This window comes from Lontra canadensis, unplaced genomic scaffold (assembly GCF_010015895.1).
Source record: "Lontra canadensis isolate GAN:19392208 unplaced genomic scaffold, GSC_riverotter_1.0 scaffold53, whole genome shotgun sequence".
Lineage (NCBI taxonomy): Eukaryota > Metazoa > Chordata > Mammalia > Carnivora > Mustelidae > Lontra > Lontra canadensis.
This window is the reverse complement of record NW_022631047.1, coordinates 9,789,702-9,812,566: the sequence shown is the minus strand read 5'-3', so window position 1 is coordinate 9,812,566 and position 22,865 is coordinate 9,789,702. Positions and strand designations below refer to the sequence as shown.

General features: G+C 41.2%; 1 protein-coding gene and 1 pseudogene across 1 annotated transcript in view; one reads left to right on the top strand and one right to left on the bottom strand.

The window, feature by feature from the left end:
• VAMP1 (vesicle associated membrane protein 1) overlaps window positions 1-22,865 on the bottom strand; it is a 73,350-nt gene that overhangs the window by 13,321 nt on the left and 37,164 nt on the right. The window lies entirely within an intron of this gene.
• LOC116877535 lies at window positions 642-15,687 on the top strand (annotated as a pseudogene).

The window sequence follows — 22,865 nt, the reverse complement described above, 5'->3', positions numbered from 1 at the left end:
CGTCTTCAACTACAATAATTTGCTAGAACGGTTTAACGGAATTCAGGGAACTCCTTTACTAACTAGTGACAGGTTTATTACAAAGAATATTATAAAGGATACAAACAAGCAACCAAAGAGGGACATAGGGCAAGGTCTGGAAGAGTCCAGAGCACAAGCTTCTGCCCCACGGTCCCAGCTCATGAATGCGTTCACCAACCTGCAAGTTCTCTGAACCCCTTAGTTTAGGGATTTTTAAGGCAGCCTTATCCTAAACAGAACTATTATTAATTCAGTCTCTAGCCTCCTTCCCTTCCTGGAGGGTGGGTGGATAGAGCTAGAAGTTCCAAACTTCTAATTATGGCTTAACCTTCCTGGTGACCAGTTATGACTCTGAAGCCATCCAAGAGCCCACCAAGAGTCACCACGTGAAAACAAAACGCACTTGAGAGGCGCCATGTGCAGAAGCCGGTCACAGCTGCCTCAGGGTTGGCTGTGCAGACAGGCAGCAGGCGCTGGGCTGGGACTCCTGCCAGGGCGGGCTCAGGCTCTGCCTCTGAGCAAGCAGCCTCCCTGCGTTGTTTCTTGTTCTCTCCCCCGTGTGGCTGCAGCTCCAGGCCGTGGCTGCAGCTCCGGGCCTTGCCTTGCGGGCCCAGATGACCATGGCTGCAGCTTTGGAAGGGCTACATAAAGACCCAGAGGAAGTGAAGGTGCTGCTGGAAAAGGCCGCCAGAAAGAGTATGCGATGCCCTTACCTTTGAAAGTCCAAGATGGAGACAGAAATCAAGACCAAGATGCTGCTGAAATTGCAGAGAGCAGCAGAACCTCTTGACAATGAAAAGCCAGCCGCCATGGTGGCTCCCTTGACAACGGGATGTACAGTGAAAATCAGTGATTGTGGATGGGATCGGCAGATAAATTTGTGAAGATCTACCTCATCTTAGGTTGAGTTCATCAAGTCCCCACTGAGAACGCACACGTGCATTTCACAGAGACCTCATTTGATCTTTTGGTAAAGAATCTGAATGGGAAGAGTCACTCCATGGTCGTGAACAATCTCTTGAAACCCATCTCCGTGGAAGGCAATTCAAAAAAATTCAAGACAGATACAGTTCTTATGTAGAAAGAACGCCGAAAACACGCGGTGGGACTACCTGACTCAAGTTGAAAAAAGAATGCAAAAAGAAAAGCCCTCCCACAGCACCCATCAGTAGGAAATACATCCTACTGAAGGACTGGTGGATCCTCTAAAGAAAATTATGAAGATGGAGATGATGAAAGTGAACTATTAAAATGCCTTGGTGGAATCAAGAGAGAAGCCAAAGGAGACACAGAATTTTGGGATTTTATTTTTTATTTTTTATTTTTTAAAAGAGTTTATTTATTTATTTGATAGAGACATCACAAGTAGGCAGAGAGAGAGGGGGAAGCTGGTTCCCTGCTGAGCAGGGAGCCTGATGTGGGGCTCCATCCTAGGACCTTGAAAACATGACCTGAGCCGAAGGCAGAGGCTTAATCCACCGAGCAACCAAGGTGCCCCACAGAATTTTGGGATTTTAAAGTCATTTTGGTGGGATGTCTGGGTGGTTTAGTTGGTTAAGTGTCTACCTTTGGCTCAGGTCATGATCCCAGGGTCCCAGAATCAAGTCCCACATCAGGTTCCCTGCCCAGCCAGGAGTCGGCCTCTCCCTCTGCCTGACACTCCCCCTGCTTGTGCTCTCTCTCTCTCTCTGACAAACAAATAACTAAAATCTTTTTTTTTAAATTAAGATAAAATCAGAAGTCATTTTGGGAACCGTGGTGTGGAAATACTGATGTTCCCAATAAGGAGATGTTGGTGAACTGCACAGATGAATTTGACAGATAACTACAAACAGCCTTCTTCTAAGAAGAGGCAATGAATTCTCCCATTTCCTCCTGGAGGATTTATTTAAATAGAATATGCTTATTAAACACTTCCTCCAAAGATGGTTTCTTTAGCAATCTGGGCATTTTGTTCCAGAAAGGGTAATATCGCATTCATGTGTGAAAAGTGAAAAAGCAAGTCTTGCCTAACGATAATGCCACATTGTGTTTCTTTTCATTCAGCTAACAAAATTTATTGTTCACCTGTAAGTTCCTGACATCGGCTCCCACCAGTGTAAGAATAAGTAAAAATAAAACCTGAATTTCTAGGGTGCCTGGGTGGCTCAGTGGGTTAAAACTCTGCCTTCGGCTCAGGTCATGGTCCCAGGGTTCTGGGATCGAGCCCCACATCGGGCTCTCTGCTTGGCAGAGAGCCTGCTTCCTCCTCCTCTCTCTCTGCCTATTTCTCTGCCTGCTTGTGATCTCTGTCTGTCGAATAAATAAATAAAATCTTTATAAAAAAACTGAATTTCTATATAAATAAATAAATAAATAACAAAAGACATTTTTATCACTCAAGAAATTACAATGATAAATCTTTTTATTTCTCCCTTAGATCTTTTAGTTTTGCTTCATATATTTTGCAGCTCTACTGTTAGGTGCATATACGTTTAAGATTACTATGTCTTTTTTTTTTTAAGATTTTATTTATTTATTTGACAGAGATTACAAGTAGGCAGAGAGGAAGGCAGAGAGAGAGGAGGAAGCAGACTCCCGCTGAACAGACAGCGCAATGTGGGACTCGATCCCAGGATCCCGGGACTATGACCCGAGCCAAAGGCAGAGGCTTTAACCCACTGAGCCACCCAGGCTCCTGAGATTACTATGTCTTCTTGAAGAAATGACCCTTTAATCAGTCTATTGTGTCCCTCTTTATCCCTGATCTGTTCTTGTTCTGAAGTCTACTTTATGTGAAATTAATATGAACATTCCATGTTTCTTTTGACTCGTGTTTTTATGGTACATCTTTCTCTACTCTTTTATTTTTAACCTGTTGAATACTCTATATTTAAAGTGAATTTCTGGTACACAGCGTATAGTTGGGTCTTGCTTCCTAAACTCTATCTTTTAAGTAGTATGTTTAGACTATTCATATCTAATGTGATTATTGATAGTTAGATTAAAATAAGCCATCTTGTTTGCCATCTTTTTTTGCTGATTTCTTTTGTTTGTTTTCTGTGTTTTGGGGGGATTTCTTTTCATTGTTATCTATTTGTTAATAAATTTGGTTATATTAAAAATGTAAAATTTTGTCCACTGAAAGACAATATAAACACAGACTATGACGATACTTACAATTCATATGACTGACAAAGAATTACCATCCAGAATGTTTAAAAGAAAAAGATCAGTAAGATAAAGACAAACAATCTGACAGAAAAACAGGCAAAGAATAGGAATGGGCAACTCACTAATGAAGAAAACCAACACCCAAAAAAAAAAAATATATATATATATATACATATATATATATATTTTAAGGAGGTGTTCAGCCACAGACTCTTAACTATAGAGAACAAACAGCTAGTTATCAGTGGGAAGGAGGATAGAGGGATGAGTTAAGCAGGTGAAAGGGATTAGGGAGGGCAGTTGGAGCGATGAGTACCAGATGTTGTATGAAGTGTTGTATTACTGTTTGTACACCTAAAACTAATATTACACTGTACGTTAACTAACTGGGATTTAAATAAAAACTAAAGAAAAGAGTAAGAATAGATCACCTACAAGGTCTATGAGGGTAACAAGAGAAGAGGGCCAAGACAAGACCCTGCAGAACTTCCACATTCAATGGCCAGGGAGAGGAGGAAGAGCTGGCAAAGGAAATTGAATCAGAACACCCAAAGGAGGAAGAAACCAAGGAAACATGATGTTTGGGGAGGAAAAATGTTTCAAGAAGAAAGGGGCATTCAACCATGTCAAATGCTGCTCAGGGGTTAAATAAGAAGATGGAAGAGTGTCTGTTGGATTTATTAAAATGTAGTCATGCACCTTAGTGAGAATAGATCCAATGAAGAGATGGGAATGAAGTGAGATGAAGGATGAGTGGGAGGTAAGCAGGGCTGCCACATGGCACAACCCTGGACAGCTCCTTTCAAATGACGCCCGAGGAAGCACCATTTACACAGACTACAGAATAACGTGGTCTGTGGAGTTATCCGATGCCGAGCCCCTGGAGAGAAAATGGAGCCCATGAGTAGAGTGATTTAAGAGCATTACCCATAAGGTCCAACAGCCTGTCCTCAAACACTGGTTGCAACACTTACTAACAATGTGAGGTTGCTCAAGTGGCTCAAACATTTCACACCTCAGGGTCCAAATCTATAAAAATAATACCAACGCGATAGGACTGTTGTGAGAGGTGAATACAACACTCTACATTTCAGCTCATAATAAGCATTCGATCAATGTAAATTATCATTTTCTGTAGTACTTAGACAAACACTTTCAAAAGCATGGCCATCATGGGAACAGAGAAATGACAATAGCTACAAGGGGATATGGAATTGAAGGAAGGTAGTGTTTATTTTGTTTTGTTTAATTTAACCTAATTTAATTAACTTTATTTCTTAAAGCTTTGGTTTCCAGAAAAATTGCACAGAAAATACAGAGTGTCCATATACTCTTTCTTCCCCTCCACACACCACTTCCTCTACTACTAACATCTTGCATTAGCGTGGTACACTTGTTACAGCTTTTGAACCAAACCGATACATTGTTACTAAATAAAGTTCATAGTTAACATTAGAGTTCACTCTGTTCTGTGGGCTTGACGAAGGTATAATGTCATATATCCATTATTATAGTATCATATGGTACCAAGTACTTTCACTACCCTAAAAATCCCCTATGATGCACATTTTTATCCCTCCCGCTCCACAAGCCCCTGGCAAACTCTGATTCTTTTTATTGTCTCTATAGTTTTGCTTTTTCTAGAATGTCATAGTTGGAATCACACAATATGTAGCCTTCTCAAACTGGCTTCTTTCTCTTAGCAATATGCATTCAGGTTATTCCCTGGTTTTGGTTTTTGTTTTTTGTGGCTCAATGGCTCATTTCTTTTTTTGCAGAATAATATCTCATGATCTAGATGTACCACTATTTTTTAACCATTCAACCATATAAGAATATCTTGGTTACTTCTAAGTTTTGGCAATTATGAATAAAGCTACTGAAACATATGTGGGCAGGTTTTTGTGTAGACAGAAGTTTTCAACTCTTTTGGGCAAATACTGAAGTACAAAATTGCCAGATCATGTGATAAGACTACGTATAGCTTTGTAAGAAATTGCCAAACTGTCTTCCAAGTTGGTTCTGCCATTTTGTATTCCCAACAGAAATGAAGGAGAGTTCCTGCTGTTCTGTATACTCACGGGAGATTGGTGTTTGGGATTTTAGCCATTCTAATAGGTGTGCAATATTATCTTGTTGCTTTCATTTGCAATTCTTTAATAACATATGAGGTTTAGCATCTTTTCTTTTTCATATGCTTATTTACCAGCTGTACATCTTTGGGAAGTGTCTGTTCAGATCTTTTTGCCCATTGGGGGGTCCATTTTTTAAATTAAATTGCCTATTTTCATATTGTTGAGCTTAAACAGTTCTTTGTAAGTTTTTAACATGCGTTCTTTATTAGATTTGTGTCTTGCCAATATTTTTTTCAGTCTGTCACTTGTCCTCATTCTTTTAACAGTGTCTTTCACAGAGCAGAAATTTTTCAATTTAATGGGAATCTCATTTGTCAGTTTTTTTTTTTCTTTCACAAACACTACTTTCGCTGTTGTATTTAAAAAGTCACTGCCAAGTTCAAGGTCTCCTAGGTTTTTTCCCATACTATCTTCTGGTACTTTTATAGTTTTACATTTTACATTTAGGTCTATTACCCATTTTGAGTTAATTTTTGTGAAACGTATAAGGTCTATTCTAGTCTCTCTCTTTCTCTGTAATATTTTTATTTATTTGTCAGAGAGAGAGAGCACAAGCAGGGGAGCAGCAAGCAGAGGCAGGGAGAGAATGAGGCTCCATACTGAGCAGGTAGCCTGATGCGGGACTTGATCCCAGGACCTTGGGATCACAACCCAAACCAAACCCAAAACAAACCAAAGATGCGCAGCCAACTGAGCCACCCAGGCATCCCTATTCTAGTCTCTTTTTTTGTATGTCCAGTTGTTCTAGCACCATTTGTTGAAAAAACTATCTTTTCTCCATTGATTGCCTTTAGTCCCTTGCAAAAAATCAGTTGATTATATTTCTCTGTATCTATTTCTAGGCCTTCTATTCGGTTCCATTTATCTATTCATTTATTCTTTTGCCCATCCTATGCTATTTTTTAAAAGATTTTATTTATTTATTTGACAGAGATCACAAGTAGGCAGAGAGGCAGGCAGAGAGAGAGAGGGGGAAGTAGGCTCCCTTCTGAGCAGAGAACCAGATGTGGCGCTCATTCCCAGGACCCTGAGATCATGACCTGAGCCAATAGAAGAGGCTTTAACCCACTGAGCCACCCAGGTGCCCCACCATCCTATACTATCCTAATTACTGAAGCTTTATAGTAAGACTTGAAGCAGGTAGTGTCAGTCTTCTTCTGACTTTTGTCCTTCTCCTTCAATACTGAATTAGTTACTCTGAGTCTCTCTCTCTCTTTTTTAAGATTTTATTTATTTATATGAGAGAGTGAAAGCAAGAGAGATCACAGAAGGAGAGGAAAAGAGAGAAGCAGACTTCCAGCTAAGCGGAGAGCCCGATGTGGGGCTTGATCACAGGATTCCAGGATCATGACCCGAGCTGAAGGCAGACGCTTAACCAACTGAGACATGCAGGAGCCCCCTCTTTTTTTTTTTTTAAGTAATTTCTACACCCAATGTAAGGCTCAAACTCACAACCCTGAGATCAAGAACCTCAAGCTCTTCCGACTGAGCCAGCCAGGCACACCTTGGATCTTTTTTAACTTTAGATTGGTTTGTCAATATACACAAAACAACGTGCTGGGATTTTGATCAGGATTGTGTTGAATCTATGGATGAGGTTGAGAAGAACTATTATTGAACAATATGGAGTGGAAGCGTTTTTGGGTTTTGTTTTTGTTTTATTTTCTTAAGATGAGGAGAAGCTCGAGCATATTTAAAAGTTTTGGGGAAGGAGCCAGTAGAGAAGAGATTGAAACCTCAAAAGGCAGAGAATCATCAATATGAGATTACGGAGCAGGCTGCAAGAAGTGGGGTTTAGGGTGCATGTGGAGGAATTGATAGGAGGAGGGACCTTTGTCCATTATAAAGGAGGACAGGGAGTGAGGACATGCATAAATGCAGGTGTATTTGTAAATTTGGTGGTGAATTTGATTCTTTAGTAAAGATGGATGCCAAGTCAGCTATTGAGAGCAAGAGGATGAGATAGGACTGGGAAGTTTGAATGGAGGAAGTGTGAGCAGTCATCGAACAGAGGCAAAGAACATATTCGCCAGAGGGATGGGGCAGGATCACCAGATAGTGTTGAAGGCTCTCCTGGTGACCGTAAACTTGGAAGCTATGCAGACCTGTGAGATCACCCAGTGTACTCAGACACCCAGTTGTATGCACAGAGAAGGAAATCATTCATCCATCCGGGATCAGGCTGCTTCCACAAAGGTGTGATAAAAGGTCAGGGACACAAAGGATTTTATAATAGCAACAAGAGAGTGATGAAAGTAGTGGTGGGCTGTCAAATCTAAGAGGGACAGGGAAGTGAAAATGGAAGGAGCTAATGGCTGAAAATCAAGTGGAGAGGCAGGGGACTGGCGGCCAGAGGGAAGACCAGGTGCAGTGGGCGTGGTTGAGCAAGAACAGGAGGTTGTGGTCAAAGAGTTTCCATCTCTGTAAAGTCGGGACATGGGAGTTGCAGTGATAATCAAACGTGACAAAACGTGTGCTCTGTAAACAGTGAAACACCACACCCATGTTTGTTTCTTCACTAGATGTAAACTTGAAGACAGGAACCATGTCTCAGACATTCCTCCTGCTAGCCTAGCGCTTCATGTCAAATCCGTGGTAATGAATCTGAGTGTTAGAAAGAGGAGCCAGTGAGCTGATTTCCCTTGAAGATTGAGGCTCGGCCAGAATTTTGGACTTTCCAGTCCTGAAAACAGCTGATCCTTCCACATTCTTGTAGGCAGACCAGCTGACGTCTGACAATGAGGTTATATATAGATCAGACTGTTCTGATAAGGGCAGGGCAGCTTGTATTGAATACAGTAGTCCCCTCTTATCCGTGGTCTCATTTGCTGTGGTTTCAGTTACCGCTGGCCAACCACAGGCTGGAAATAGATGATCCTTCCTCTCAAGCAGCCTCAGAAGGTGGCCTAACACCATATCACAGTGCCTACCTCATTGACTTTGTGTTATCTCATCACAGAGGCATTTTGTCATCTCACAGTATCGCAAGAAGCGTGAGAAGAGTACAAAAAGATGTGTTGTGTATGTGTGTGTACATGTGAGACCACATTACATAACTTATAGCATGTTGTTATCATTGTTCTGTTGTTTTGTTATCAATTGTTATTAACTCCCATGCTTAATTTATGAATTAAACTTTATCATAGGTCTGTATGTATAGGAAAACACATAGTATATATAGGTTCAGTACTATCTGTGTTCTTAGGTATCCCCCACAGATAAGAAGGGGCAGACTACTGTATATATTTATAAACTCTCAATAAAATATTCAAAAGCAATTATTTGAAGACATTGGGGAATTACCTAAAGGGTAGAAACTGGAAGAGATTTAGTGCTTAAAAAAAAGGAAAAAAAAAGAAAAGAAAAACATACTGATTGAGAGCCATATTACCTGGCTTTTACAGGTTTTCATGATGTACATGGGGGAGGGGTGGATAGAGCCAAAGAAGAAATTGGCACTCTTGCTAACGAGTCCAAGTTTGGTATTGTCAGCTCAGCTGGAAACGGAAGGGTACTCTCAGAAAAGAAGGAAGAAGAGGAGAGCCCCCAAATCAGCGAACCCCTCAAATCCTTAAATGACTCCTGAACTATGGAGCAATACTCCAAGGAGCCAATCACAAGAATGTTCATTCCTCATCAGGCATGGTTTAAGATTAACCCAGCATTGGGGCACCTGGGTGGTTAATCAGTTAACCATCTGACTCTTGATTTTGGCTCCAGTCATGATCTCAGGGTCCTGGAATTGATCCCTGCATCAGGCTCTGCCCTCAGTGGGGAGTCTGCTTGAGGATTCTCTTCCTCTCCCTCTGCCCCTCCCCTGGCTCTCTCTCTCCCTCTCAAATAAATAAATAAAATCTTTTAAAAAGTGTAACTCAAAGTGGATAAAATACCTAATACCTAAATGCAAAAAATAAAGCTATAAAACTCCTAGAAGGAATATGGGTGTAATCTGTTTTACCCCAATTAGGCAATGGTTTTGGTTTTGTTTTTTTTTAATATGACAATAAAAGCACAAGCAACAAAGGAAAAAAGCATAAATTGGACTTCATCAAAATTAAAATTTTTTGTACTTCAAAGGATACCATCAAGAGAGTGAAAAGACAACCCCAGAATGGGAGAATATATTTGAAAATCACACACCTGATGAGGCACTTGTATCTAAATATATATAAAGAATTCCTATGACACAAGTTTTAAAAAGGACAAACAATGGCTCAGTTGGTGGAGCATGTGACTCTCAGGGTTGTGAGTTTGAGCCCCATGTTGGAATGTAGAGATTACTTAAAAAAAAAAAAAATTTTAACGGGTAAAGGACTTGAATAGATATTTCTCCAAAGAAGATGTATAAATGGCTAACAAGCCATGGAAAGATGTTCAACATCATCAGAGCTTAGAGAAATGCATGTAAAAACCACAATGAGATACCACTGACTAAGACGATTACAATTTTAAAAAGACAGATAATAACTAGTGTTGGTAACAATATCGAGAAACTAGAAACTTCATACACTGCTAGTGACAATGTCAAATGTTGCAGTCACTTTGGAAAACAATCTAGTGGCTCTTAAAGAGATTAAACATAAAATTACCACATGACCGGGGCACCTGGGTGGCTCAGTGGGTTAAAGCCTCTGCTTTCAGCTCAGGTCATGATCCCAGGGTCCTAGGATTGAGCCCCACATCAGGCTCTCTGCTCCGCGGAGAGCCTGCTTCCTCCCTCTCTGCCTGCCTCTCTTGCCTACTTGTAATCTCTGTCTGTCAAATAAATAAATAAAATCTTAAAAAAAAAAAATTACCACATGACGCAACAATCCTGCTCATAGGTATACACCTGAAAGAAAACAGGTTTTGTGTGTGTCCATACACAAAACAGCTGTACAATTGTACACAAATGTTGATGGCACCATTACGCATAACAGCTCAAAAGATGAAACAATGTAAATGTCCATCAACTGAGAAATAGGTAAATAAAATGTGGTATATCCATGCAATGAAGTATTACTCAGTGACAGGAAGTACAACATGGGTAAAGCAAGAAAACATGATGCTAAGTCAAAGAAATCAATCACAGAGGACTATATATTGTAAGATTTCATCTATATGAAATGTTGGGAATAAGAAAATCCATAGAAATAGGAAGTAGATTGGCTATTGTTTAGGACCGGGAGGGTTTGAGGGAAAATGAGTGGTGATGGCTCAGGAGTGTGGACATTCTTTTGGGGGAAATAATGAAAATGTTCTAAAACTGACTGTGGTGATGGGTGCATATTCTTCAGGAATGACAAGAGGGGCACTGGGTGGCTCAGTCAGTTAAGTGTCCAACTCTTGCTTTGGGCTCAGGTCCCGATCTCATGGTCGTGAGACTGACCCCCATGTGAGGTCCATGCTGTGTGGAGTCTACTTGGGATTCTCTCTTTCCTTCTGCCCCTCCCATTTCTGCTCTCTCTCTCTGAAATAAATAAATAAATCTTCTTTAAAAATTTACATGGTATAGTAATGGGATATTATTTGGCAATGAAAAGGAATGAAGTACTAATATATGGAACAACATAGATAAACCTCAGAAGCATTACATTAAGTGAAAGAAGCCAATCATAAAAGAGCACATATCATATGATTCCACTTATAGGAAATGTGCACAATAGGCAAACCCATAGAAACAGAAAGTAGGTTAATGGTGGCCTAGGGCTGCCTTAATGAGGGAAATAGGGAGTGACTGCTAATGGCCACAAGGTTTCTTTTGGGGATGATGAAAGTGCTCTAAAATTGTAGGGATGGCTGCATAATTCTGTGAATACTCTAAACACTATCGACTTGCACACTTCAAATAGGTGAACTGTATGACTGTATGATTCAGATATAACTGAATTATATCTCAAAACTGGTTAAAAAAAAAAAGACTGAGACAAAAGCACACATTTCTACATCAGCTGCAGCCAAGGGAGGACTCAGAGCTCAGAACCTGCACAGGGGTTGGGGTGACTGCCTTTGGAGTGTGGGGGGATGACATAGGGTAGGATGTCTGCTCATCCTCTCCCCTTTTGAGCACTACAGACTAGAGGCAACACCATGGTAGTAACATGAACAGAGGAGGGCCCACCCACAGGCCCACACATATGACTCAAGCCCAAAGGTTGGCAATGGCCACGTTAATATCCCAGGGCTCTGAGATGTCCAACTTGAGAATCACCCCAAACCAGTGTATTAGCACCATTCTGGTGGCAGGGATCCATCCATACAGGACCAGGTCTGGTGCCGAGGCACCCTGCCAGGCCCACTGGTCCAAGGCACTGGAGGGAGACTTACAATTCCTGAGAAAGCCACTCCAAAACACAAGGGCACCTGAGGTGTGGGAACCTGGACAGTCTTTCTTCTGTCTAAGGTCAGTACTGCAGAGTGTACATACAAAAATCATAAGATGGTGAACCTAAACCCAACCATATTGACAAGTGCATTAAATGTAAATGGATTAAACACTCTATGTAAAAGGTTATCAGACTGGATTCTTAAAAACCAAGGCCCAATTGTATGCTTTTTATAAGAGACACACTCAAAATAGAGGAAGATGGGTTAACAATAAAGGATGGAAAGTATATATATACCATGTACACAATAAATGTAAGACGGCTAGTTGTTTTTTTTTTTAACATTTTTATGTATTTATTTGCACACAAGCAGGGGGAGCAGCAAGCAGAAGGAGAGGATAATCAGACTCCCCACTGCGCAGGAAGCCTGATATGGGGTTTGATACAAGGACCCTGGGATTATGACCTAAGCTGATGGCAGACGCTTAACCAACTGAGACACCCAGATGCTCCAGCTAGTTTCAATCTAAGTATTACAGAGATTTTTTCAAAGCTCATTTTATAATGATAAAAAAGTCAATTCACTAAGAAGAATTAATTATGAACAATTAAGAATTAATAAGACTAAGTGTATAATAATCTTAAAACAGAACTTCAAAATAAATGAAACCAAAATATTACAGGAAGAAATAGACAATCATAGTTGAAGATTTAAAAATTCTTCTCTTGGGGCACTTGGGTGGCTCAGTCATTAAGCATCTGCCTTCAGCTCAGGTAATGATCCCAGGGTCCTGGGATCGAGCCCCACATCAGGCTCCCTGCTCAGTGGGGAGCCTGCTTCTCCCGCTCCCTCTGCTCCTCCCCCTGTTCCTGCGCATGCTCTCTCTCTCTGTGTCAAATAAATAAATAAATAAAATCCTTAAAAAATAAAAAAAATAATAGAAATTCCTCTCAGTAACTGATAGACCACATAGACCAAAAAAAAAAAAAAAAAAAAAAAGAAGAAGAAGAAAAGAAAGAAAGAAAAAGAAAATCAGGAAAGATGTAGAAGACTTGAATGGTAGCAACGAATCTAATCTAACATAAATTCAGAGCACACTCCACCCAACAACAGCAAAATATGCATTCTTTCCAAGTGCACATAGAACTTTCACTAAAATATATCATAGGCTGGTCTTTAAGCAAATCTCACCCATTTGAAAGGACTGAATTTAAAAGATTATGTTTCAAGGCACCTGGGTGGCTCAGTCAGTTAAGAGTATAACTCATGATTTCAGCTCAGGTCATGATCTCATGGGTTGTGGGATCAAGCAGGGAGTCTGCTTGAGATTCTCTCTCTCCCTCTCCCTTTGCACTTCCTGCCCAGCCCCCACTCTCTCTCTCTCATTCTCTCTCTCTCTAAAGTAAATAAATAAATCTTTAAAAGAAATAAAAATAAAAGATTATGTTCTCTGACTTAACAGAATTAAATTAGAAGTAATATCAAAAAATCCCCCCAATAATTGAAAGTTGAGTGAAACACTTCTAAATAATCCAAAGGTATTATGAGATACCATTAAACACTTACCAGTGTGTAGCATTGTGGAGGTTTTTTTTAATGCTTTCTGTGGGTTTTCTCATTCACATATTTATTCCACAATCAAAATAAGCCATAACTTAAAGTCATAACATTTTTTAAAGGTAAAGGAGAATTTGTGTCACTGCTGCATTAATAAAATGCAAAGCTAATGAAAGAGCTTGGCTAAAATTTTAAAAGCAGACAACCACAGATCATAGCACGTAGGTAGAACTGGAATGCTCCTGAATTGCTAGTCAAGTCTGAAATATTGAAACTACTTTGGAAAACTCCTTGGAGTTTCTTTTTTTTGTTAAGATTTTATTTATTTACTTGACAGAGAGAGAGGGAACGCAAGCAGGGGAAATGGGAGAGGGAGAAGCGGGCTCTTTGCTGAGCCAGGAGCCCGATGCAGGGCCCCTCTTTGGGAGTTTCTTAGAAGGCTAACCATATACCTATGACCAAGAAATTCCACTCCTAAATATATGTTTAAGAAAAATACCATATATCTGGGCGCCTAGGTAGCTCAGTGGGTTAAAGCCTCTGCCTTCAGCTCAGGTCATGATGCCAGGGTCCTAGAATCAGAGCCCCACATTGGGCTCTCTGCTCAGCAGGGAGCCTGCTTCCTCCTCTCTGCCTGTCTCTCCACCTACTTGTGATCTCTGTCTGCCAAATAAATTTAAAAAAAAATAAATCTTTTAAAAAAAAAGAAAAAGAAAAATACTATATATCGAAGACACTTGTATTAGAATGTTCACAGCAGCTTCGACACTATTAGCCAAAAACTGGAAACAACCCACATTTTCACCAAGAAGTGAGTGGATAAGCAAATTGTCATATATTCACATGATGGAATACACTCAACAGTAAAAGGAAACTACGGATACAGGCAGCAACACAGATGAGTCTCAGAAACATTATGTTGGGCAGGGGCACCTGGGTGGCTCAGTGGGTTACTCTGCCTTCGGCTCAGGTCATGATCTCAGGGTCCTGGGATCGAGCCCCACATCGGGTTCTCTGCTCAGTGGGGAGCCTGTTTCCTCTTCTCTCTCTCTCTCTGCCTGCCTCTCTGCTTACTTGTTACTCTCTCTGTCAAATAAATAAAATCTTTAAAAATTTTTTTAATTAAAAAAAAAACATTATGTTGGGCAAAAGAAGCTAGACAAGGGGCACCTGTGTGGCTCAGTGGTTAAAGCCTCTGCCTTCGGCTCAGGTCATGATCCCAGGGTCCTGGGATCGAGCCTCACATCGGGCTCTCTGCTCAGCAGGGAGCCTGCCTCCTCCTCCTCTCTCTCTCTGCCTGCCTCTCTGCCTACTTGTGACCTGTTTGTCAAATAAATAAAAATCTTTAAAAAAAAAAAAAAAGAAGCTAGACAAAATCAATTATTCCATTTATATCACATTCTAGAACAGGTAGAACTAATCTGTGATGATAAAAATTAGAACAACCGTTGTATTTGGTGGGGTAGGGGAGACACCCGTTGGAAACAGGGACACAGGAACCTCCCAGAGTGATGGAAATATTCCATAACTCAATTAGAATGGTGTAACATGTGCACATGCAATTGTCAAGATTCATCAAACACCTAACATCATGTGTTGTATTGCACATAAATTACACTTCGAAGCAAATGCCAGCTTCTTTAAAGCAAAAAAATCAAGCTCTTTTCAGGTGCCTTTGCACCCTGCCCTGCTGCATGTCTTCTCAGAAAATGCTATCAGAGATGAAGAATGTACAATCAATCATCTATCGTTGGGGCATTAAGAGTTAGGAATCTACTGTTAAATCAATTAAACAGCCAGAAGTGGTTGGATTTAGCTGGCATAGCCTAAGATGCTAGGGGGATCGTCCAATACCTCATAGTGGGAAGCAATTTTTGAAGAGGAAGGTATTCCAGAAAGCACCACCAACTGTTGCAGACTTGGGAAGTGGTGAGAAATTGGATAAGGTTTGGGGCACCTGGGTGGCTCAGTAGGTAAAGCGTCTACCTTCCTCTCAGGTCCTGATCCCAGAGTCCTCTGATCTAGTCCTGCAACAAGTTCCCTGCTCAGTGGGGAGTCTGCTTTTCCCTCTCCGTCTGCTTCCCCTGCCACCTCCACTCATGTTCACCCTCACTCTCTCTGTCTCAAATAAATAAATAAAATCTTAAGAAAAAAAAAGAAAGATTAGATAAGGTCTGGCTTTGGAAAGAGAACTCCTAGCTGAGTAAGAACTTGGAGGGAGGTGGTACAAAGGGCAAGGGGGATCTGTTTTGGTGGGCAAGATCTCCACTGGGGTGGACTCAAGAAAGGGGGAGCAGGATTCTCAGTGGGTCTGGGTTTAGATGGAAAATGGACCAAAGCAAGAGTGACTGGGCCTTCATGGCAATCACAGGCTTAGTGAGAGTCTCTGAGGAGTCCTCAGCCTCTGCAGCCCCCCCTCCCATGTCCAGGCCCTCCCCTGGCACCTGCAGCTCCAACCCAGCACGTTGGCACTGAACCTGACATCCCCAAGGTCAGGAGCTGGCCTGAGAACTGAGTGTCTGCTCTATTTTCTAATCTCTAACTCTGCCTCACATCCAAAACAAAGCTCTGATTGGAGCTTGTCCTGAAAACCAGAATCACAGCTCCAGACTATTCTTTCTAGTCCTGGCCCTGAACCAGAGCCAGTAACAATGGTGATAGTGATAGCCTAGTAGTGTTGTTGCAATAAGACTAGTAAGTAGAGTCACCGTGGTAATTAATGCTGTAGTGGTTACTATAATAGCATTGGTAGCTAACATTTAATGATGCTTAACTATATGCCAAGCCCCATGCTGAATGTTTAAATGCTTTATCTTACTTAATCCTAACAGATGCCCCCAGCTTATCAGGGAGGAGATAGAAACTCTTCGTATAATACTCTGCTATAACTTTATTTGTTGTTGTTGCATAAATAAGACCTACTCATTATAGGAAAAATTGGAAGATGCAGGTGAGCAAAAATACAGAAAATAAAAGTCACCCATCATCACAACCCTTTCAGTTAATCACTATTGTGCCCTACCACGTATATGTTCTTTAATATCTTTATAAAAACAGTATTATGCAGTATGTAGTTTAATCGACTCATTTCATTCAATAATGTATTGAACATTTCCCCTATTGATAAATAAATATACTTTTAAAAACACCGTTTTACGGGCACCTGGGTGGCACAGTCGGTTGAGTCTGATGCTTGATTTCGGCTCAGGTCATGATATCAGGGTCCTGAGATCAAGTCCTGCAACTGGCTCTGTGCTCAGTGCGGAGTCTGCTTGAGATTCTCTTTTCCATCTGCCCCTCCCCCCACCCACTCTCCCTCTGTAACCCTCTCTAAAATAAATAAATAAAATCCTTTAAAAAAATAAAATGTCTTTTTAATACCTACTTTATATTCCATCAATTTTGATAAAATACACTTACCCAATCTCTTATTGTTGGACATTTAGATTATTTCCTTTTTTCCCCAATGTTTAGTGTTTTGCTTTGTTTTGTTTTTAAGTTACTTCTTTTGTTTATAATGTTTTTTAATGTTTTAATGTTACAGAAATTGGTTAACAGACTGTCCTTATAGCTTTCAATATACCTTTGTTTACTTCCTTCGGACTGGTTCCTACCAGAGGAGTTGCTGAGTTAGAGCGTGGGCATTGTTAAGGCTTTGAAGTCAGGCAGCCCTGACCTTGAATCCTGCTCAGGTGGCCTGGCCCCTGGCCTGAGGCAAAGTGCTTCTAGGCACCGAGTTTGTGCCCTGTGCTCCTTTTCCTCCTGTTTGCTCCCTATCACAGTTTGCTGTTCTTAGCCTCCATCTGTAGGTCTTGTGTTCAGCCCTGACTGTAGACCCTGCCCCCCAGGCCTGTGCATTTTCCTCACTGTGTGCTCCCCAGCACCCGGGACAGAGCTCAGTGTCTCCTCAGACGCAATTTGGTGCTGCAGAAAGGTCATGGTCGGGAAGGAAGGTACCCAGGTCCCATTCCCAACATGACCGCCACTAACTCTGGTGACAGACAAAACCCTTCCTCACCAGGCCTCACTCAGCTGTCGGGACTCATCACCTCCCACTCACTTTTGTGCTAGCAGCTCTGAGCTAACACTCCTCAGGGCTTATAGTTCTCAGAACATACCTTATTCTTCTACAAGTCTCTGCCTTTGCCCACATCTCAGGGCTGGAGACCCACACAGTGCCTTTGTGCAAAATAGGAAAAGGTACCTCTTCCTCCCAGGAGAGTGCAGGCTGGATTTCATGCCCCACTCATTCCTTGGCCCCATGCCATACTGGATTGACCAACCTGGATAGCATTTCTGAAGCTTGGAACAAACAGAGCTAGTCCACCTAGCAAACCTCCATTCATCCGTCAAGTTGCAAGCCCAAGTGCTACTTCCTCTGTAAAGTCATCTTACTAAAGCAGATATAACTGGTTTGTTTGCTAAGCTGCCTCTGCTTTTTGAAGAGCCTCCATTAAAATAATTAACTTTAATGAATTACTAAATACCTCTCTATCCCATTAGATTCTCAGTTTTTCCTCTTTTATTCCTCCTACAAGGTCCAGTTCCTGACACAGAGAAAGTGACTGCTAAGCTTGAACGATGAATAAATGAATGAGTGACATTTTACCCCTCTGGTCCTCATGTTGCTTGTCCGAGAATAAAGGAATCCGAGTAACATGCCTGAAGTTTCTGCCAACTCCAAACTTCTCCTTCCCAGTATGCATTAAGTAAATATCTGTTGAGCAAATGAATAGCACCAAACCAAAAGAAAATCCCTTTAAAGATGTGCCTTAAGGGGCGCCTGGGTGGCTCAGTAGGTTAAGCCTTTGCCTTCGGCTCAGGTCATGATCCCAGGGTCCTGGGATCCAGACCTGTGTTGGGCTCTCTGCTCAGCGGGGAGCCTGCTTCCCCTTCTCTCTCTGCCTACTTGTGATTTCTGTCTGTCAAATAAATAAATAAAATCTTAAAAAAAAAAAAAAAGATGTGCCTTAAAGGATCATGGATCATTATGTTAAGTTTTATTCTAGAAGCAGGCCAGTGTGAGTTTCTGAATCTCTTAAATATTTTGCCTTTCCTCTGGAAGTCCTTCAGAGACATTTCAAACTGTCTGAAATAGAGTCTAACACTTGCTTTAGGAAACCCTTCCAAAGAATGACTTGCTTTCCGCCTTATCACATGAGTCACCTATTTTTATTATTTGTCTTTCTCAGATACTTTCACAAAAGGAACATCTGTTTCTCAACACAATGCTACTTATTCCCACGGTAAAAGAAGTTTTACCGTGTCCTTTCTCCATCTCCAGATGTCTCGTCTTTATGTGGACACTGCCAATCTCCTCAGAAGGACAGCTAACCTATGTGAGGGCATCAAGCCTCTGAAACACTAACAGAAGCAGGAATCTAGGGTAGGGGTTTTTACAAAGTATAGGCATCCCTGGATCCCCGAAGAGTTCACTAACTCCCTGAAGTTCTATTCACAATATCGCATGCTTGTGCATTTTCTGGAGGAAAATCCACATCTTTCTTTGGAACCTCAGGGGAGCCCCTTGACCTGAAAAGAGCTAAGTAAGAGCCACTGGTCTACAGCCTGGGCTAAAATAAGCTGGAAAGTACAGGGGCTTTTAAGATCAGATAATGTTCTGGCACATTCTTTGGAGTTATATTAAAGACAGAATCCTCAACAGCTACAGACTGGAGTCTTTGGGACTAAGTCCCTCCCTTCATATCAGTTGACTTCACTTGGGAGCTTCCCCAAATCCCTAGGACTCGCTGAAACCCAGCCTGCTCCTCAGACACAGAAAAGCTTTGGGGAGAGGTCAGGTGACTGGCACCTCTGCCCTTGTGTTTTAGCAGTAATGGCCTTGGAGCCAGAAGATGGGGTTCCTCTGAGGGCATGGGACTCTCCGAAGCCCAGGATCATTACTCCACCACAAGGTGGCACCCAAAGCCCAGACAGAACAACAAGCATCCTGCCTCCGCTCAAATCTGAGTGTAGGACTCAAGAGCAGAGTCCCCCAGACACTAAGCATTAAATTCCTGGTTATACAACTGGTCCACAAAGTCTTTTCACCCACGCCCAGTGTCCCACAGGGGGCCTCACTGCTCTTTCTGAAAAGTTTGCATGTGGTTGTTGCTGGCTTCAGCCCTTTTCCTAGAGGTGGCCTTGAACCCTACATTCCTCCCTGGCTCTACCCTGGATGTGTAATATGAATTATGATCCTGATCCTGGGTATACATAGTGCACACACTTCTCTCCACTGCCTTGGAGTTACTCCTGGGATTTTGCAGGGTCCTTACCCAGTGTTCGGAATCCTCAGTATGATTTCCAGGTTGGGAGCACAATGACATAAGATGTCATTGGAACATCTCTATAGTTGTGACCCACTCAGACAAGAATAAGGAAAGGATCAACAGTCATTAGGCCATAGGCAAGAGTTACCAAGAGTAGTTGCAGCTTGAGTGGGGAACCCAGACTGCCATGTATTCTATAGTGAGGCTGCAATTTGGATACAGAAGGCAAGCTCAAATCTAAACCCATCAGAAGAATATGAACTTAGATAAAATCAAAATATTAAATTTATAAATGGAGTTTAAAACACGTAAGGGAACTTAGCACACTCAGTTAAGGAGACCCACTTAGACAGATGTTTGTGGGTACAGGTGGGGCATCCTAACCTCAAATCTCAGGCAAATAGACAACTTCAGCCTTCTTGAGAGGGTAATTACAGATCATGATCATACACTGTCCACATGAGCTAGGAAAACTGCTCCCTGAAGCAGAGAGATGTCCTTTTAACTACAAGAAGGTTTGGAATTAACAGGGTGGCTTGGTACCACGTCAGCTTTGCGGAGATGAAGCCACAGTTTTCAAACAGTTCAAGGTTAAGATTGGCCACAAGAGAGATGTATGAGATTGGAAAGGGAGAAAGGCAGAATCAAGGCAGCAGCCATGATGCTGTTAAGGTCAGCTTGGGGTGCTAGGACAACTGCCCTTCCCCCGCTCTTCATTTATTTACTCTTTCCCCTGCAGGAGCCAGACAATAACAAATAGGACATTCAAAAGCAACTGCATATATGGGGAAAACTAGAAAGTGACAATGTATGCCCAGGAAAGACCCAGAAAAGACCTGAGAAAACTTTTAAATTTATACTTCAGGCTGATATTCAGTGTGGAGAGAACCAACAACAACGAAAACAAAACAAAACAAACAAAAAACAAACAAAAAAAAAACAGGGGAAAAAAAGAAAAGGTCACCTGGGTGGCTCAGTGGGTTAAAGCCTCTGCCTTCAGTTCAGGTCATGATCCCAGGGTCCTGGGATCCAGCCCTACATCGGGCTTTCTGCTCAGCAGGAAGCCTGCTTCTGCCCGCCCCCTCTCTCTGCCTACTTGTGATCTCTGTCTGTCAAATAAGTAAGTAGAATCTTAAAAAAAATAATAATAACAGAAAAAAATAACAATAACAAAACAAACAGACCCTGAGGAAGGGGGGAAATCTGATCTCCACAGTTATCACATTATTAGATTCAAATGTCCAGTGTTCAACAAAAAAATCACAAGGATGTAGGAAAATATAACCCATTCAAAGGAAATAAACACATCTAAAGAAACTGTCCCTGAAACAATCCTAATAGCACATATATTAGACAGAGACTTTAAAACAGTCTGTCTTAAAAATGATCAAAGAACTAAAGGAAGATGTGGAGAAAGGCAAGAAAATATGGTGTTGAGGGGCACCTGGGTGGCTCAATCAGTTAAGCATCTGCCTTTGGCTCAGGTTCTGGGATTGAGCACCACATCAGGATCCCTGCTTAGTGGGGAGCCTGCTTCTCCTTCTCCCTCTGCTCCTCCCCACTGCTCATGTACTTTCTCTGGTGCATGCTCTCTCTCTCTCTAATAAAATATTTCTTTAAAAAAAGAAAATATGGGACACCTGGGTGGTTCAGTTGGTTAATAATCTGCCTTCAGCTCCAGTCATGATCCCAAAGTCCTGAGATCGATTCCCACATCAGGCTCCCTGCTCAACAGAAAGCCTGCTCTTCCCTCTGCCCCTCATCCTGATTGTGCTCTCTTGCTCTCTCTATCTTGCTCTCTCAAATAAATAAAATCTTAAAAAAGAAAAAAGGAGAAAAGAAAATATGGTGTTGAATAAAATGGAAATGTCAATAAAGACATAGAAAACTTGAAAAGAAACCAAGAAGAAACTCTGGAGCTGAAAAAGTATAATAACTGAAATGAGAATTTCACTAGAGGGATTCAAGGCAGATGTGAGCAGGCAGAAAAAAAGAATCAGTGAACTTGAAGATAAAATTATGAAAATTATCAAGTCTGAGGAATAGGAAAAAAGAAATAAGAAAAGTAAACAGGGCCAATGGAGACCGTGGGACATCATCAAGAGGATCAACATATGCATCAAGGGGGTCCAGAAGGCTGAGGGGAGAGAGAAAGGGGCAGAGAAAATATTTGAAGAAATAATGGCTGAAAACTTCCCAAATTTGATGAAAGACATCAAAGAAGCTCAGTGAACTCCAAGTAAGATAAATTCAAAGAGAATCATACCGGGACATATATAATCAAACTTTCAAAGGGCAAAAAATGAAGAGAATCTTGAAAGCAGCAAGAGAGAAGGGACTCATCCCATACAGGGGATGCTCAATGAGATTATTAGTAGATTTCTCATCAGAAAGACAGTGGGCCAATACATTCCAAGAGCTAAAAGAAAAAAAAATTGACTAAGAATACTATATCCAGCAAAACTATCCTTCAAACATGAGAGACAAATTAAGACATTCTTAGGTAAACAAAAGCTGAGGGGGTTCAAGACCACTAGACCTGCCCTGAAAGACAGGGAGTCCAGCAAGGTGAAATGAAAGGACACTAGACAGTAACTCAAAACTGAATGGAAAATAAAGATCTCAATAAAGGTAAATACATGGCCAATTATAAAAGCTAGTATAATCATGAGAGTGGTTTGTAGCTTCACTTTTTGTTTTCTATATGATTTAAGAGATTAATATGTTTAAAGAAAAAAATTATTACTGGAAAAACAAGTATCACTCTAACTTATTGTTTATGACTCCAAATCTTGTTTTCTCCATAATATAAGAAAATAATGCATTTAAAAGAATTATTAGTTTATGTTTGGGGGCACACGATGTATAAAATGTAATTCTGTGACATCAACAACTGAAAGGAGATGGAGATGAACTATAAAAGAGCAGAGTTTTTGTGTATCATTTAAGCCAGTATAGGTTCAAACGAAAGTATTATAACTTCAGGATCTTAAATGTATGCCCCAAATTTCACTGTAATATTTCATTATTTCCCTAAATATTTCACTACAAAGAATCAATTAAGTACAAAAGAAGACAGAAATGCATGAATTGAGGGACAAAAAAATCTACAACACATATAAAAAAAATATAGCACAATGACAAAAGTACGTCCTTCTTAGCAGTAATTACTTTAAAAAGTAAATGGAGGGGCGCCTGGGTGGCTCAGTTGGTTGAGCGACTGCCTTCAGCTCAGGTCATGATCCCGGACTTCCAGGATCGAATCCCACATGGGGCTCCCAGATCCTTGGGGAGTCTGCTTCTCCCTCTGACCTTCTCCTCTCTCATGCTCTCTCTCACTCATTCTCTCTCAAATAAATAAATAAAATCTTTAAAAAAAAAAAAAAGTAAATGGAGGGGCGCCTGGGTGGCTCAGTGGGTT